This window comes from Rhipicephalus sanguineus, chromosome 9 (genome assembly GCF_013339695.2).
Source record: "Rhipicephalus sanguineus isolate Rsan-2018 chromosome 9, BIME_Rsan_1.4, whole genome shotgun sequence".
Classification (NCBI taxonomy): Eukaryota; Metazoa; Arthropoda; class Arachnida; order Ixodida; family Ixodidae; genus Rhipicephalus; species Rhipicephalus sanguineus.
The window spans coordinates 4,265,168-4,273,934 of record NC_051184.2 but is presented as its reverse complement, the minus strand read 5'-3'; positions in this window follow the sequence as shown (position 1 = coordinate 4,273,934).

The window sequence follows — 8,767 nt, the reverse complement described above, 5'->3', positions numbered from 1 at the left end:
ATGTATGTATGTATGTATGTATTGTTGATAGTAATAATAATGTCTGGGGTTTTACGAGCCAGAACTACGATAACGATTACGAGGCACGCCATAGCGGTGGCCACCACTAATTTCGACCATCTGGTGTTACTTTAACGTGCACTGACGTCGTACAGTGCAGGGGTCTCTAGCACTTCGCCTGCATCGATATGCGGCCACCGCGGACGGTATCGAAGTCGCGACCTTATGGATGTTGATAGTCCCTACTCATATATTGGTATACGAACACCCCCACCACCCAGCCCTTTTCAACACTGACAATGAAATTATGCGCTCTGATAACGAAGCCCTGCTCAAAGTTTCCGTTTGGTACGTTTCGCGCCCTCCATGTTTAGCGTTGCTGCCTATTAATGGGACCATGCACAGAGCGAATCTTCTACCACGCCACTGGTAGTCCGTACAACCAGTGTTGTCGGTAACGCGTTACAAGTAACGGCGTTACCGGTAACGCGTTACTTTTTTCGGTAACTTAGTAACGTACTCGTTACTATTTCGGAACTGTAACGGGTAACGTACTTACGTTAACATTTTTCGGTAACGTGAGGTGTCACGTTACTCGTTACTTTTTCATCCTGTAGGTGCCTTTTTCCCAGAGCTCGCCACGACGAATTCTTTTGTCGCAGCCTCGGAATGCTGTCGGCCTGCCAGGCATTAACAAAGAAAGTGCGGGCGGAATCACTTTTGTTAATAGGAAAATGCGGGGACCAATTCCTAAGACGCGCCGACTACCTTTGGAAAAAGTTGGGCCATCGCCACACAAAGCTTGAAAAAACGCCGCGGAATCCGCCATGAGAAACTGTACGGACATGTTTTTCGTGGAAGTGGATTGTAGCAGGTGGATTGCGGGCACCTGCGCCTTTTCGTGCCCAAGAGACAGGCCGCCCGAAGAAAAAAACGCAAGGGCTAGTTTACTCCATACCGTGTGCTGATCGTGAGGCTTCGTACCCCCCCCCCCCCCCCCGCGGGGGAAACAAAGAACTTCCCCGAGAGGCAACATAAATAGGACGTCCGCAAGTCCGGGTGACAAAGTAGTACTCTCGCTGGGCACAACGTGTTGAAAGACCAGCGCATCAAATTTAACAAGTCCCGCTTCGTTGAATTAGAAGCCAATTACTATAAGCGGCTTTTTGTGGAATCCTGACCCATCCAGGCGACAGCCGGTAATGTCAACCACTCTACAGGTGCTCTGCCGATCGAGTCTGCCTCAACGGAATTCTGCGCATCATGGAGAATAGGCGTGACCCCACGGCAGGAAGAAGACCCTCAAAAAGAAAACGAGTGGGACGCGAAACGTCTTACTTTTTCTTGTAACGAAAAAAAAAAACTTACTCACTACCTTGGTTGGCGTCGCTCTGTTTCAACCAAAACCCATGAATACCACTGTCACACGAACAGCTTTAATCGCGGTTAAGCTAACTACGGTTACGGCTAACCACGGTTACAGATAGCTACACGGCAGGTGGTTATCGCAAACGGGTGATTCCACGAGAGATCGTCACGGATCCGAAAATGGATGTTTTAGATTTAATTGAGTATTTTGTATTTTATGCACATGCCACGCAGTAGCCTGAAGAGGAACCTAGTTTTATTATTTGCTGCATAATTTACGAGCAAAAAATAGCGAACATATTCAATACATAGGGACCGATTTTATTACCTGTCGTTCTCGAACGTTCACAGTGATGAAAAACGCAAATATTACCGTTACAAAGACATTTTGTGTATGACATGTATGCGCAACAAAGAGTAAAGTAACATTGTTTGGGACTTGTAGAGCGAAGGAAACTATTTTTGAAAAGTGTCTAAATATGTGACATTTTTTATAGTTGCTACATAATAGTTGCTACAACGTTGATAAGGCTTATCAATTTTGTTTTGAAAATGAATATTGCTTCTTTCTATCTGCAACTACAGTTAAGTTTCTGGTTATTGAACTCCTGAGCGAACGAGGCTGATCTTGAACACTCTATACAGGTTAACAGGTTATATAGGTTAAAGTGAACAAAAAAATGTATATTCACAGATATTTTTTTCCGTGACTAGGCCATTAAATCATTCCTTTATTACTACAAAATTTGCGCATCTATTTTGCTAGTAGAAGCACGCCGTCAGAATTACTGTAAACTTATTCAAAGTGCAGTGATGCTTTCTTTGCGGATAGCTTTAATAATTGAATCTTATAGTGTGTATAATGTCACATTGAGAAAAATGGCTTCACCATGTGCCAGAGTCAGAAGCCATCACATGCAATTTAGATTTGTGCAAATAATTCTCGTTAAAGCAGCATTTTGGGTATAATCGTTGTTTGGGTTCTTTTTTTTTACTTTTTTTTAATTTCGAGAGTTTGCCCAACGGCATACATAGTTAAATATACAGGTAGAGGCCAGCTTCCGCTATATACATCAACAATGTTCTATGGTGGGGCCCATAGAGCCACAAATCATAATCCGGTGGTCTTGTCGGATAAAGGCCCACTGTTCTCAGGTAGCGCCGCCGTATCTGATTGAGGCCAGGGCATGTCTACAACAGGTGCTTGATTGTAACCGCGGACGCTTCAGTGGTACAGAATGGGCAAGTATCCCCAAATGGTCCATGCACTGTTGAGGCCAGGCATATGTGACCGACGGAGTAAGTGCCGCCCCCACACGAAGTCTCCGCAACACCACCTCCTCCTGGCGGGTAAGCCCGCCTGGGAGGTTTGAACCACACGGTGGAATTAAATCTCGTGTGGTGCGGCGGAGAATCTCCCTGCGGTGGAGTAACTCACCCCGGGGATCACTCGGGAAAGGCGCTTCTAGAGTACGTGGCAGCTCACTGTGGGTGGCGGTGTCAGCTTGTATGTGAGCAGAAATTGTGTCCCGTGGTATCCACTGTATCCTTATCTGGCCAGGCATCTGTGCAGTTATACGCTGTATATCGCCTGCGAAAGTGTGCGCGTTATATACCTTGCGGAGCTCCTTTATGGCTGATGTGGAGTCGGTGCGTATTATAGTAAAGGATGACGACGATGCGGAAGCCGCGCTCACCAACTTTTTACGTGAAACGTACATTTGAGATTTTAAAAAAATCCTTATTGCGGGTTCCTGCAGCAAAGACACATTGATTAAAATTTATGATTACGACGGAGTAACGGCAGAGGTAACGTCCGTTACTTTTTTTCGGTAACGGTAACGGTAACGCGTTACATTTTTTTGTAGGTAACGTAGGGCGGTAACGCGTTCCTTTTTTTATAGTGTAACGAGTAACGTATTTAGTTACTTTTTTTCAGTAACGCCTACAACACTGCGTACAACTAATATGAACGCATGATCCCCGTATATTAGTTTGCCGTTGTTCGCACACTGCTACTTAATGCCCTTGTAATATACCCGTAGCCAGGAAGACCAAAACAAAAATCTGCAATCAATCGATTAATCAATCAACCAAACAAACGTTTACGGTTCGCCTTCCGAAAACAATAAGCGTTTTAGCGCAATTTCTCTTTAGGCATTCCATAACTGTCAACGCAAATAAGAAGAAAGTTCTGTAAATAAGCAAATGAGCTCGTCGAAACCATGTAGAGAGAGTGTCTACAAGTACACGTTTGTAAGGAAATGATTAGCTTGAAGCGACGTGTCGCTTCTACCACACTGAGCAGCATTAGCGATGAAAGCAAAAAACCTCCTCGCCTCCGTGTATTGGCCCTGTACACAGGAAAGAACAAAAGAAGAAAGAGAAGCAGCGGGAGGCATGCCCCAGTAGGTATGTGCGACACGTGAAGAGGAAACAACCACAACAACATGCCCGGGCAGCACCGTGGCATAATTAACGAACGCGTACCATAAGCCCACTTACTGTGATCGTTGGCGCCATCCCCTCCGGAGGTCGCGTAGTCGACGGGATTTCATTATTTAGGACGAACTAGCTCCTTGACAAGTTAGCGACAGCAGATTGTCACCGGCTGTTCCTATACACAGTGCGGTGAGGTTAGGTGCGGACACTAGCCCGGTTATCGTGTCAGTAATTTAGGCGTTGTGTTTTCTATACTTGTAACTCGTTGAAGAACGTCTACTTTTTCTACGCCGGACGGAAGAGGGGGTTTCGCGGCAGTGTTAATCTATTACACAGAGGCTCAAAACGTTTCCAGAGGGAGGCCCTATAGTTCTTGCTTACTTCCGTGTGGCGCGAAAGTTCACGTCCGAGGGACCATTAATGTCAGTGCGCTGGGCGTGGAAACAGCGAGACGTAACATTAAAAAAAAAGCCTACAACAATAGTTCGAAAGTGCAGAAAATGCCGAATCTTACAAAATAGTGATGGGGAAGGAAAACATGGAATGATTAGTTATACACAGGACAAAATTGGTCCTCTTGCAGTACGACATTACCATTCAATAACATTGTACTCGGTATAACAACTAACGAAAATAGTAAATGTATTACAAAGAGCGACAAGAAATAGATACTGTGCAAACGGCATTAACACAAAACATGGGAAAAAAACACGAGGTACTGGAAAGACCGTAAAGAAAAGACCGCTGACACAATTTCCTGTACCTCTTGTTTAATAATAATAATAATAATAATAATAATAATAATAATAATAATAATAATAATAATAATAATAATAATAATAATAATAATAATAATAATAATATCAGGCGTTTCTTCGCTTTACGTTGCGCTATATTACATTTTGCACAGCATGAAGCAAATAACCCAACGAAATGTTTTATTAAGAAATAGATACTTTAAGAACAATGAAGTTTCGCAATCGCTATGCCAACATAAAGTTTGCGATTGAAATAACAACGCTGCAACTACGGTAACGACATCGCCAGATAAGAGATTCCAGAACTGAAATCGCGGTTATCTCTATGGGACCAATACAGCTTTACAAATCGCGTACCTGACACTCGAAAAGCCTCAGCTCTCTGGTAGCTTCCTAACCTTACAACACACCGTTGTTTGATGACACGCGCAAACGCAATGGTTGGTGTGCGGAAGGGCCCAATTGAACCCAGCAATAAATGTCCGCAGCCAGATAACGCAGCCTAAACCCTCGAAACTTAAGACCACGAGCGTGCGTGCGTGCGTGGGTGAGTGCGCCCCTATTTTCTCGCAACAGATGCGTCCACCCAACTTCAATAACATGCAAAACGTGCCTTCCCCTGATCCTTCACCACGTTTGGTGTCAATTATTCCCAGGGAACAGCTATAACACATCGTAGGTCACATCACGGCTTTGCAGTTCAATATATTTGCCGCCTTTAGAGAAGCGCGTCTAATCCCGCATTCTCACCCTTCCACACATCACAATAGGTGGCGCTGGAGACTACAACGGCGGCTGCAAACCTGTAGTATCGCGCGCCTCCCTAAAAAAACAAGACACGAAAGCACGAAAGCGCGTACGGAGCTCCTTCTCGAGACGTTTAATCTCTTTAGCGCGCGCAAAAAAATGCCGCCCCCCTTCACCGCCTACTCAATCCTGTCCCCTCCTCGCCTCTCAACAACCAGCGACCCCATATACCCACACATATGCAGATTCACTCGGCTTTCATTGAAAAAGGGGGTGGAAGGGTGTGACACGCTTAAGACCTCTCCGATCGCGCTGGAAACAAAGGAAACCGAAACCATCAAAATAAAATTGAACAGCAACGGGTGAACCGAGAAACACAAAGGGGTTCAGGAGTGTTCACGCCCTTTTCAATTTTATCGGTACCGTCTAGGGGGGTATCAAACAAGCAGCTCCGAGCGGCGAAGGTGTGGGGGTGACTGTTTTTAAGAAGCCTCGCTATTATTATGCCCTCTAAACCCGTTCGCGATCGCACCTCTTTAGCGAGGCGTATCTTCTTCTTCTTCGCCTGGCCTGTGTTCTCTTAATCTAAGAGCGTCGGCTCCCCAAAGGGGAAAGGCTAGCGCGAACTTCGTATCGGTAAAGGTTTAGAGATTAGATAAGGAACAAAAGAAGAACGGAATTCTATACGGCTCTGTTGCACGCAAGCCGCCGAAAAGAAGTTGCCTTCCATGAGGGCGGAGCAGAAAGGAATGAAAAAAGATACAACGGGAGGTGTTCGGGGTTCTTGCAGTGTCATGCAAAACAGCGCGATCGAAGGTACACGTCACTGTAGGGGACAATTTTCCGAGAGCTACAAAGTCTAGCGACCACGCGACCACTTCTTGAGGAGGAGACAGAGAGTGAACGACGACAGAGCCGAGGCCTTTTTCAAGACTGACTTTCAGGGAAACACAAAAAAAAAATGAATAAACGACCGGCCTTCTATCACTGCTTTGATCACAGCCGCGGGTGTTATGGGAGGGTTTGGTCTGTAAGGTACCGTGTCTTCAAACGGCGCGCGAAGACACCCCTGTTGAAAATTTCGAATTTTTTTCAATGCTATCCTTTTTAACGGTCGCCTCATTCTTGAAGCAAAATGCGAACACGGTTATGAAAGCGACTCGACATCCCCCCCTCTACCTTCTATGTTTTCACCCTTTCCCTCTTCGCCTTCACGGGCGCGCACCTTTCCTCAGAGGCGCGTCTTCACTGTAATCACGCAAGGGCCAAAGCACGACGACTGAGCTATATAGAGGAGGCTGACTTTCAGGGGCTGCAAAGGAGTATCCTTTTCTTCCTCCCACAGTATTTATTATTTATATTGATTTTACTTTACTTATTTTCTTTTCTCTTTTTTTGCAGTTATTCGGTTGCAGATTCCCGCAACTCTCTTTGAAGACACGCGCGCGCAAGCGCGCACGTGAAGCTATTAAAGTGAGAGAAAAATAAATAAAAAAATGCGACAACAACAAAAGCTGGCAACCTGTGGACACTAGGTGTCCCTTTACATATTCCGAGCGCCTAGGAGCTGAGACAGCTGCTTTTCTCAATCTAAACGCCTTCCCCACTCCCCAATCTACACCCCCCTATCCCAATACACCATAACCTCTCACCAAAACCTTAGAGTCCTCTCCCCCTCCCAAAGCCTCGCCCTTAGAGCCCGCTCCCGCCACAATAAAACGTTCTTCTTCTTGCTATATTCACCGAGCGCTCTTATATAGCCGAGACTGGCGCGAAATATTTAAATCGCATCCCCGGGACACGCGCAAAGGCGAACCGCGGCCCGCGCGCTCCTCTCGTTATTTAAATGACAAAGGGCCGCGGGCGCCACTTCGAATTCAAATCTCGTTCTTAACCTTAACGCCCGCGCCGCGACTCCGACCTTCCTGTTATCCCTCCACAGCTCCCATTCTTCATGCAATGGCGTCTCTTTCAGTCTTTCTATCTGCGTGGTTTTATGCAGGAGGCAACGATTTTTATGCGTCCTCCGCTACCGCTTTACAACCGGTTGCGCTTTGCAAGAGTGGCGACGAACGAAGGAGCTCAAGTAAGAAAACGAATCAAAATAGATTGGACTATGTATTGGGGAGAGAACGCTTATACCTGGCGTAAATGCTCGTAAATGACTTGGATGCATGACCGAGTTGCAATTCTCGGGTGCAAGGCTTGGGTGCAGGACTACGGTATGGGACTGTGGTACAGGACTGTGATACAGGACTGTAATGCAGGACTGTAGCGCAGGACTGCGGTGCAGTACCGTGGTACAGGACTGTGGTGCAAAACTACGTTGCAGCGTTATGGTGCGGGACTATCGCACATGACGATGTGCAGGATTACGGTATACAGCACCAAGTTGCACAACTATGGTGCCGGACTATGGCACAGGACTACGGCACAGCACTATGGTGCAAGACTATCATGCAGGACTACGGTGCAACATTATGGCGCAGGACTATATATGTCGAAGCATTATGGTGCAGGACATTCGCAAAGGACAATGTGCAAAATTACGGTGGAGTACCAGGTTGCAAAACCATGGTGCAGCATTGTGGGTGGAGGACATTGGTGCAGGACTATCATCCCCAGCAGAATCGTGCACGACTATCCTGCAGCACTTGGGTCTGGAAGAGTGTAGCCGGAAGCCACTTGCGTTAACTCAAGCTAGCAGGGCGAGTAAAATTCCGAGGAGTTCACGAAAGAAAGCTTCTCTTCAGATACGTGTAACAGGTGGCGATCGCACGTACTTATATAAATGGCACGCAGTTAACGCGACAACGAAACGCGCCGCAGTTCTGACGTCCCGCATATTGCCACCTTCTTGAGGGGTCAAACACCTATCGTATAGCGACAGCCACCTTGCATTCTACACGTACACTATGCGCCTGGTCTGAAACGTCGTGAGAGCGCGAGTCCGTGCGCCCACCCATTCACGCATCGTAACGGCAGGCGCACAGAACGCGTTCTCCGAAAACACGTTTCTCTGAAACGACGAGCGATATACAGAATCAAGCAGGGCAAAAAGCCAGCGCTGAATCTGCATAGTTTGAGGCCACTTGCATACAAAACACGTCAAAACGCGACCAAGCGTTTGTTTGTTTCTCTCTTTCTTTTTCTTTCCGAGCGTTTACGACCTTTAGGTCGGCTTTCAAAGAGACAAAACGTCATATAAACTTGCCGGGTGAGCTGGTTTCGCACACCGAGCGTAAAAATTTGTGTCCCCAAACACGCGCAGCATCTCCGAGGGCCCCACCTCCCCTAACCCTTCCTTAGACCCGTTGCTCGGCGGGAATGACGCACGGCGCCCTGCAGTGCGGAGATCCCGTACTCACTCGAGTAAAGGCCGCTCTCCTCCTACGAGGTTTCGTCATGCCTTTGTCGCGTCGTGCAGTTAAAAGGCCTCTAAACAACTCCTG